The sequence below is a fragment of the Salmo salar genome, chromosome ssa17, assembly GCF_905237065.1.
Source record: "Salmo salar chromosome ssa17, Ssal_v3.1, whole genome shotgun sequence".
NCBI classification, from domain to species: Eukaryota; Metazoa; Chordata; class Actinopteri; order Salmoniformes; family Salmonidae; genus Salmo; species Salmo salar.
This window is the reverse complement of record NC_059458.1, coordinates 18,694,920-18,705,587: the sequence shown is the minus strand read 5'-3', so window position 1 is coordinate 18,705,587 and position 10,668 is coordinate 18,694,920.

Sequence of the window (10,668 nt, the reverse complement as noted above, 5' to 3'; positions counted from 1 at the left end):
GACGGGCAAGGAGTCGAAGAATCAATTATTTTGGAGTCGATTCCCCACCACTACCTAGGCTACCATTTCAGAGGGTAGCATGAAAAGGGTATTCATTCTGTCAAACCATGCCCTGTGTGTTTTTGGTTGTGACCCCATGGAGTAGCTAGGGGTGTTGGGCTGACACTGACAGTCACAAAGTGTAGGGCCCTCAAATTCAAATCTGGACCTCAAAGCCAGTTCCACTGCTTCCCTCTAATTAGGTACTGATTTATACCTAGGACACTGCAGCATATGGTTGCTCCGGACCTCATAGAGTAAGATTTGAATACCCCTGGTCTAGAGGTTCAAGCCCTGTTCAACTCAAATAAAATAAAAATGTCACATGCGCCGTATACAGGTGTAGACCTTACTGTGAAATGCTTACAAGCCCTTAACCAACAATGCAGTTGAAGAAATAGAATTAGGAAAATATTTACAAAATAAACTAATGTGAGAAAAAAAATATATAAAAGTAACACAAGAAAATGACATAACATTAACGAGGCTATATACTGAGTCAATATGGTTAGTCGAGCTAATTTGTAAAGTGACTAGCAGCGAGTAGCAGCAGTGTAAAAACAGGGGGGTAGCCATTTGATTAATTGTTCAGCAGTCTTATGGCTTGGGGGTAAAAGCTGATAAGGAGCCTTTTGGTCCGAGTCTTGGCGCTCCGGTATCGCTTGCCGTGAAAAAAAAAAAAAACAAGTGACCCTCCCCTATACCCAAAATAATTATTAAAACATCAAGTGGATAGCAGAGAACATGCCTACCGTTTACCCTCACTTCTTGGAGAGACCAGAGCTTTAGATATGCAGTTTTAGAAAATGTTATTCATCCTGTAAGCATTATAGGACAATGCAGGAAGTTGTGGGTTCGCAGACCACCGTGGACAAGAGTAGGGGTGGAACAAAAATATAAACGCAACATGCAACAATTTCAAAGATTTTACAGAGTTACAGTTCATATAAAGAAATCAATAAATTAGGCCCTAATCTATGGATTTCACATGACTGGGAATACAGATATGCATCTGTTGGTCACAGATACCTTACAAAAAAGAGGTAGGGGCGTGGATCAGAAAAACAGTCAGTATCTAGCAGTGTTGCCAACTTAGCGACTTTGTCGCTATATTTAGCGAGTATTCAGACCCCTCTAGCGACACATTTTCAAAAAGCAACTAGCGACAAATCTAGCGACTTTTTCTGGTGTTATTGGAGGCTCTGACGTGAAAGCACGTATCGTTCTTACTCTTCTCAACGAGCAGCGGGTGCTGCCATGGCAGTCAGAGCAGGAGATGTTCACCCCTCCGCTTCCAGATTGCAAATGAATCGCGCATGCGAGAAGCCGCCGCTGGCTGATCCAGCCCTGACTTACATTCAGGGCGGGATGTAAATGTAAAAAACTAAACAAAAAAAACTAAAAAAAAAACTAAGTAACTCCGCCAGAGTGTCTCTTTTCGGTCACTTTTGCCGGTCCCAAACCCGGATAAAGGAGGAGGGTTGGAATTGTGACGTAAAAAAAAAACAAGAATCGACAGAAGAAAGTTAATTTGTAGTTCTAAACATATTTAGGGTGTTTTTTTACTCACTTTTTGTCTCTCCCACGACGTTATTCCTCTCTCCTACAGCGTCCATCACAATTACATGCACATGGCCAATTATGCAAATTAGGCAATGACATCATTTAGCGACTTTTAGGACAGTGTCACTTAGAGTATGCCAGAAGGCTGAACTGGGAAACCTAACCTCTATCAAAATAAAAAGATGGCGGAGCCTAAAAAGTTCTTCTGTGCAAGGGTGTTTATTTACATAGTGATTCCAGAACAAAAACAACAGTACCGCCATCAAACGTATACCTTATGGGACAGCTAAAAACAATGCTGCCCCATCCACAGCTCAATCCAAAATGCCTCTCAATGAACTGAAAGAGGCTCCTTTTGTAGGGGTAGCCCCTCCCCTCAGAACAATTAACATTAATTAATTAAGCAATTACCTATTCAAACCTACATTTTCCATTTAACTAAACATACTAAAGTAAATGCATTGCAACACGTTTTTTATGAAACCATATCACAATATAACATTTACAAAATTACATCACTACTGACAGTGTCTTTCAATATGCCCATGTTCATTAACCTGTTATGGCTAGGGGGCAGTATTTTCACGGCCGTATAAAAAACGTACCCGATTTAATCTGATTATTACTCCTGCCCAGAAACTAGAATATGCATATAATTATTAGCTTTGGATAGAAAACACCCCAAAGTTTCTAAAACTGTTTGAATGGTGTCTGTGAGTATAACAGAACTCATTTGGCAGGCCAAAACCTGAGAAGATTCCATGCAGTAAGTGCCCTGTCTGACAATTTCTTGCCCTTCTTGATTATCTCTATCCATTACAGGGGATCTCTGCTGTTACGTGACACTTCCTACGGCTCCCATGGGCTCTCAGAAGGCGGCAAAAAGCTGGCTTTGCAGGCTCTGGCTGAAAAAAAGTAGCGCGTTTGGATAGTGGCTGGTCACAGTACTGTGAGACTCAGGCTCGTGCCCGAGTCGACCTCATGCTTTATTTTCTTTCGTCTGTTTACCTAAACGCAGATTCCCGGTCGGAATGTTATCGCTTTTTTTACGAGAAAAATTGAATAAAAATTGATTTTAAACAGCGGTTGACATGCTTCGAAGTACGGTAATGGAATATTTAGAAATCTTTTGTCACGAAATGCGCCATGCTCGTGACCCTTATTTACACTTCGGATAGTGTCTTGAACGCACGAACAAAACGCCGCTATTTGGATATAACAATGGATTATTTTGAACCAAACCAACATTTGTTATTGAAGTAGCAGTCCTGGGAGTGCATTCTGACGAAGAACACCAAAGGTAATCAAACTTTTCTAATACACTGCTCAAAAAAATAAAGGGAACACTAAAATAACACATCCTAGATCTGAATGAATGAAATAATCTTATTAAATACTTTTTTCTTTACATAGTTGAATGTGCTGACAACAAAATCACACAAAAATAATCAATGGAAATCCAATTTATCAACCCATGGAGGTCTGGATTTGGAGTCACACTCAAAATTAAAGTGGAAAACCACACTACAGGCTGATCCAACTTTGATGTAATGTCCTTAAAACAAGTCAAAATGAGGCTCAGTAGTGTGTGTGGCCTCCACGTGTCTGTATGACCTCCCTACAATAACTGGGCATGCTCCTGATGAGGTGGTGGATGGTCTCCTGAGGGATCTCCTCCCAGACCTGGACTAAAGCATCCGCCAACTCCTGGACAGTCTGTGGTGCAACGTGGCATTGGTGGATGGAGCGAGACATGATGTCCCAGATGTGCTCAATTGGATTCAGGTCTGGGGAACGGGCGGGCCAGTCCATAGCATCAATGCCTTCCTCTTGCAGGAACTGCTGACACACTCCAGCCACATGAGGTCTAGCATTGTCTTGCATTAGGAGGAACCCAGGGCCAACCGCACCAGCATATGGTCTCACAAGGGGTCTGAGGATCTCATCTCGGTACCTAATGGCAGTCAGGCTACCTCTGGCGAGCACATGGAGGGCTGTGCGGCCCCCCAAAGAAATGCCACCCCACACCATGACTGACCCACCGCCAAACCGGTCATGCTGGAGGATGTTGCAGGCAGCAGAACGTTCTCCACGGCGTCTCCAGACTCTGTCACGTCTGTCACGTGCTCAGTGTGAACCTGCTTTCATCTGTGAAGAGCACAGGGCGCCAGTGGCGAATTTGCCAAACTTGCGTGTTCTCTGGCAAATGCCAAACGTCCTGCACGGTGTTGGGCTGTAAGCACAACCCCCACCTGTGGACGTCGGGCCCTCATACCACCCTCATGGAGTCTGTTTCTGACCATTTGAGCAGACACATGCACATTTGTGGCCTGCTGGAGGTCATTTTGCAGGGCTCTGGCAGTGCTCCTCCTTGCACAAAGGCGGAGGTAGCGGTCCTGCTGCTGGGTTGTTGCCATCCTACGGCCTCCTCCACGTCTCCTGATGTACTGGCCTATCTCCTGGTAGCACCTCCATGCTCTGGACACTACGCTGACAGACACAGCAAACCTTGCCACAGCTCGCATTGATGTGCCATCCCGGATGAGCTGCACTACCTGAGCCACTTGTGTGGGTTGTAGACTCCATCTCATGCTACCACTAGAGTGAAAGCACCGCCAGCATTCAAAAGTGACCAAAACATCAGCCAGGAAGCATAGGAACTGAGAAGTGGTCTGTGCAGAACCACTCCTTTATTGGGGGTGTCTTGCTAATTGCCTATAATTTCCACCTGTTGTCTATTCCATTTGCACAACAGCATGTGAAATTGATTGTCAATCAGTGTTGCTTCCTAAGTGGACAGTTTGATTTCACAGAAGAGTGATTGACTTGGAGTTACATTGTGTTGTTTAAGTGTTCCCTTTATTTTTTTGAGCAGTATAGTAAATCGGAGTTTGGTCAGGGCTAAACTTGGTGGGTGTCTAAATAGCTAGCCGTGATGGCTGGGCTATCTACTCAGAATATTGCAAAATGTGCTTTCCCCGAAAGCTATTTTAAAATCGGACACCTCGATTGCACAAAGGAGTTCTGTATCTATAATTCTTAAAATAATTGTTCTGTTTTTTGTGAACGTTTATCGTGAGTAATTTAGTAAATTCACCGGAGGTTTGCGGGGGGTATGCTAGTTCTGAACGTCACATGCTAATGTAAAAAGCTGGTTTTTGATATAAATATGAACTTGATTGAACAAAACATGCATGTATTGTATAACATAATGTCCTAGGGTTGTCATCTGATGAAGATCATCAAAGGTTAGTGCTGCATTTAGCTGTGGTTTTGTTTTTTGTGACATTATATGCTAGCTTGAAAAATGGGTGTCTGATTATTTCAGGCTGGGTACTCTGCTGACATAATCTAATGTTTTGCTTTTGCTGTAAAGCCTTTTTGAAATCGGACAGTGTGGTTAGATAAAGGAGAGTCTTGTCTTTAAAATGCTGTGAAATAGTCATATGTTTGAAAAATTGAAGTTTTTGTATTTTTGAGGAATTTGTCATTCGCGCCACGCCTATCATTGGATATTGGAGCAGGTGTTCCGCTAGTGGAACGTCTAGATGTAAGATTAATGAGCCATTCGGGACAGACACTACAAAGTAAGCCCAACTCCCTTAGCTCGGGTCCTTATCCAGCATACCCGGAAGCTACAGAGATGGAGAGAGAGAGGAACAGAACAAACAAACGTGCTCACCCATAACGTCGATAAGTATAAGAAATATTGCTTATATTAAATATGAACACTTGTCTGTTTATTTCTTTCTACCATAACCAGTTACTGAAGTAAGTGTGAAATGTATGTACTAAGATAGAGAAGTTACCTTGTGTGTCGACCCACATTGTTAACTTATCTGATAACGGAGCAGGGAGGAGTGATGAATATGTGCGTGCATTAAAGTACCAAATGCTGCCCGCGGCCAGTGACGGACTTCTACGTCACATTACCTTCCTCCTCTCCCGAAGCAACCAGGTTTGGGAGCCTGGATAGGTAGTCCGCCGTGACGTTTTCTTTTCCTGCCTTGTGACGGACACAGAACCTGAAGGGCTGGAGCTCCAGATACCACCTGGTCACACGAGAATTCCGATCCTTCATGGTCTGGATCCAGGTCAGTGCTCTGTGGTCTGTGTGCAGGTCAAATTCCCTCCCAAGAAGGTCGTAACGGAGGCTATCTAGGGCCCACTTTATAGCCAGGCACTCCTTCGATTGTCGAATACCTGGTTTCCCTGGGCAACAGCTTCTGACTCAGGTACAGCACAGGAAGCTCTTCTCCTGGCTCCCCTTGGGCCAGTACAGCTCCAATTCCCACAGCCGAAGCGTCCACCTGCACGAGAAACCTCTTCTGAAAATCAGGGGTCTGGAGAACAGGGAATGAGCACAGTTGTTTTTTCGACCATCGCTTCCTCACACTCCTCAGTCCACTTCACAGGGTTGCTGGCCACCTTTGAAGTGAGGTTGGTCCGAGGGACAGCGATGGTCGAAAACTGCGGAATGAATCTCCGGTACCACCCTGCCAGACCTAGGAAGGACTTCACCTGTGTCTTGGTTCTGGGTTGAGGGCTGTTCCTGATGGACTCCACTTTGTCCACCTGAGGCCAAACTTCACCCTTACCCAGCTGGTAACCCAGGTACTTTGCCTCCTGTTTCGCCCACTCACACTTCAGGAGGTTAAGCGTGAGGCCTGCATCATGGATCTTCCCCAGGACTCTGCTAAGATGCTGTATGTGCTCCTCCCAGGAGTGGCTGTAGATCACCACGTCGTCCAAGTAAGCAGCACAGTAATCATCACAGTCCTGGAGGACCTTGTCCATCAGCCTCTGGAAAGTCGCAGGGGCCCCATGAAGGCCAAACTGCATGACCTTGAACTGGAACAAGCCCATCAGCGTTCGGAATGCAGTGTAGGCCTTGGATTGTTCGTCCAGGGGCACCTGCCAGTACCCTTTGCAGAGATCCAATGTGGTGATGTAATGAGCTCTACCGATTCTCTCCAGTAAGTCGTCAATGCGGGGCATGGGGTAGGCATCAAACTGGGAGATGGCATTCACCTTACGGAAGTCCATGCAGACGCGCAAAGAGCCATCTTTCTTTGGGACAATAACAATAGGGCTGCTCCATTCACTTGACGATGGCTCGACAACATCCATCTCTATCATGGTGTGGACCTCTTCCTTGAGGGCACACGGTAAGGATGCTGGCGGACAGGGTTCTGGCCAGGCTTCAAACGAATGACGTGTTCCAGGACTTTGGTTCTTCCTGGCCTCTGACTGAAGAGGGCCGGATACTTGCCAAACAGCTGCTTCAGCTCATCTTGCTTGTCTTCTTCTAGGTGAGCCAGTATGACCTCTGCTTGTCCTTTCCATGCCTCTGTGACCCCATCCGATTCGTCCTCTTCTTCTACTCTGCGGACCAGAAAGGATTTTACCTTGGAGAGTTCCTCTTTCTCCTCCCATGCCTTGAGGAGGTTCACATGGTAGGTTTGCTTCTCCTTACCCTTGTCCGGGTGCAGCACCTCGTAGGTCACCGGGCCCATCTTCCTCCCGATTAGGTACGGCCCTTGCCACTGCGCAAGGAGCTTGCTGGTAGACGAGGGAAGGAGGAGCGGAACTTCCTGTCCTGGCTCAAACTCTCTGTGGCGAGCGTGCTGGTCATACCCTCTCTTCTGGGCCTTCTGGGCTTGCTGAAGGGTTTTCCCTAGCTTCCTCTCGGTACCGCTCCAGCCTGTCTCGCATCTGGAGAACGTACTGGACAATCCCCTGTCCTGAGGTAGCTACTGGGGAACCTTCCCAGCACTTCTTCAGCAGGTCCAGTGGTCCCTGCACTGGCCATCCATAGAGGAGTTCGAATGGCGAGAAACCTGTCAATGCCTGAGGCACCTCCCTGTAAACAAAAAGCAGAAAAGGTAACCACTTATCCCAGTCTTTACCAGTGTCAGCCACAAACTTCCTCAGCATATTCTTGAGCTTTTGATTGAATCTCTCTACGAGCCCATCTGTTTGGGGATGGTAGGGAGTGGTCCTCAAGCCTATAATGTCCAGCTGTCGGTGGAGTTGAACCATCAGTCGCGAAGTGAAGTTTGTCCCTTGGTCCGTCAGGATTTCATCTGGGATTCCTACATGAGAGAAGAGCTGAACAAGAGCGCTGATTTATTTTTGGAGTGGTTATGGAACGGAGTGGGAATGCTTCTGGGAAACCTGGCGGCATAGTCACAGATCACCAATATATACTTGTAACCTGCGCTACTCTTCTCCAAGGGTCCAACAATGTCCATTGCAATTCTCTTGAATGGAGTAGAGAACTGGCAGTGAACATAGAGGAGCCTGGTCAGACCTACGGACAGCACTGGTTTTCTGGCACGTGGGGCATGTTTTGCAGTATGTTTGTACATCAGTATACATGGAGAGCCAAAAGAAACGGGAGCCTAGCCTAAGATAAGTCTTATGTTGCCCTAGATGGCCTGCCCATGGAACTGTATGTGCAAGGTTGAGAACAAGTGGTCTACATGTAGATGGCACCACCAACTTCCTGCTATCTGCCTCTGACCCAAGGTAGAGTATGTGGTTGTCTACCGTGTAAATCCCCCCACATGAAGATTGACTGTCCCCAGCTAAGGCCTTGTCAAATAAACCTTTCAAGGTTGTGTCAGACTTCTGCAGTGTAGCAACATTTTATGGAACATCCCATTGCACTTCTAACCCAGACACATCAGCAACAGGTACAGGGGTTCCCACATACTTCAAGACGCCGCTGGCGGCGTGACTTTCTGGGCCCTTTGGTTCCCCCCTCGCACAGACTATCACACAAGTCAGGCAGAGGTTGTAAACCAGCTTTGGCCTGGGCACAAGTGACAACTGAACATGACACCTGAACATCAGACTGGCAAACTGACTGCTCATATAGCTGACCCCCCACACTTCCCAACAGATCAGAGAGTACAGGCACATCCCTCCCCAAAATCATCTCAGTAGGTAGCTTCTCCATTACCCCAACTTTGAGGAGGTATTTCTGACCCTGAATCTCCACTGTGAGTTCAGCTGTGGGCTGCTGTGACTGGTCACCATGGACACATTGGATCAGTGTCTGGGGACTGTAATCAATGTCATTAACAGGTACATTACATTTTCTGATCAACGACAGGGAACTGCCAGTGTCCATCATTGCAGTAAGACTTTTACCATTCACTTTTACAGGTACCAAGCCTGACCCTTCCCCAGTCTGTCTATTCTGAACACCATCCCCCTCTCTGGGCACATAATAGTAACCTGAGAGCTTGGATTTATGTAGTGGACACATTGAAGCTTTATCCCACGGCTGCCACCATATGTCACGTAGAGTAGGCCAGAAGGCTAAACTGGAAAACCTAACCTCTATCAAAATAAAAAGATGGCGGAGCCGCAAAAGTTCTTCTGTGCAAGGGTGTTTATTTACATAGTGATTCCAGAACAAAAACAACAGTACTGCCATCAAACGTATACCTTATGGGACAGCTAAAAACAATGCTGCCCCATCCACAGCTCAATCCAAAATGCCTCTCAATGAACTGAAAGAGGCTCCTTTTGTAGGGGTAGCCCCTCCCCTCAGAACAATTAACACTAATTAATTAAGCAATTACCTATTCAAACCTACATTTTCCATTTAACTAAGCATACTAAAGTATATGCATTGCAACACGTTTTTTATGAAACAATATCACAATATAACATTTACAAAATTACATCACTACTGACAGTGTCTTTCAATATGCCCATGTTCATTAATGAGCCATTCGGGTCAGGCACTACAAAGTAAGCCCAACTCCCTTAGCTCGGGTCCTTATCCAGCATACCCGGAAGTTACAGCGATGGAGAGAGAGAGGAACAGAACAAACAAACGCGCTCATCCATAACGTCGATAAGTATAAGAAATATTGCTTATATTAAATATGAACACTTGTCTGTTTATTTCTTTCTACCATAACCGGTTACTGAAGTAAGTGTGAAATGTATGTACTAAGAGAGAAGTTAACTTGTGTGTCGACACACATTGTTAACTTATCTGATAACGGAGCAGGGAGGAGTGATGAATGTGTGCATGCGTTAAAGTACCAAATGCTGCCCGCGGCCAGTGACGGACTTCTACGTCACAGACAGCCAATAGCTACTTTCCTTACTGAGGAGTTGGCAACACTGGTATCTAATGTGACCACCATTTGCCTCATGCAGCGCAACTCATCTCCTTCACATAAAGTTGATCAGGCTGTTGATTATGGCCTGTTGAATGTTGTCCCACTCCTCTTCAATGGCTGTGTGAAGTTGCTGGATATTGGCAGGAACTGGAACACGGTGTTGTACACGTTGATCCAGAGCATCCCAAACATGCTCAATGGGTGAAATGTCTGCTGAGTATGCAGGCCATGGAAGAAATGGGACATTTTCAGCTTCCAGGAATTGTGTACAGATCCTTGCGACATAGGACCGTGCATTATCACGCTGAAACATGGGGTGATGGCGGCGGAGGAATCCCACGACAATGGGCCTCAAGATCTCGTCACGGTATCTCTCTTTGCATTCAAATTGCCATCGATAAAATGCAATTGTGTTCATTGTCCATAGCTTATGCCTGCCCATACCATAACCCCACCGCCACCATGGGGCACTCTGTTCATAACGTTGACGACATCAGCAAATCGCACGCTGCCATACACGCTGTCTGGCATCTGCCCGGTACAGTTGAAACTGGGATTAATCGGTAAAGAGCACACTTCTCCATCGTGCCAGTTGCCATTGAAGGTGGGCATTTCAAATCAAATTTTAGTCACATGCTTACTTACGAGCCGCTAACCAACAATGCTGTTTAAAAAAAATACAGATAAGAATATGAAATAAAAGAGCAGCAGTAAAATAACAATAGCGAGACTATATACAGGCGGTTACCAGTACAGGGTCAATGTGCAGGGGCACCGGTTGGTTTAGGTCATATGTACATTTGCCCACTGAAGTCGGTTATGATGCCGAACGACAGTCAGGTCAAGACCCTGGTGAGGACGACGAGCACCAGATGAACTTCCCTGAGACGGTTTCTGACAGTTTGTGCAGAAATTCTTT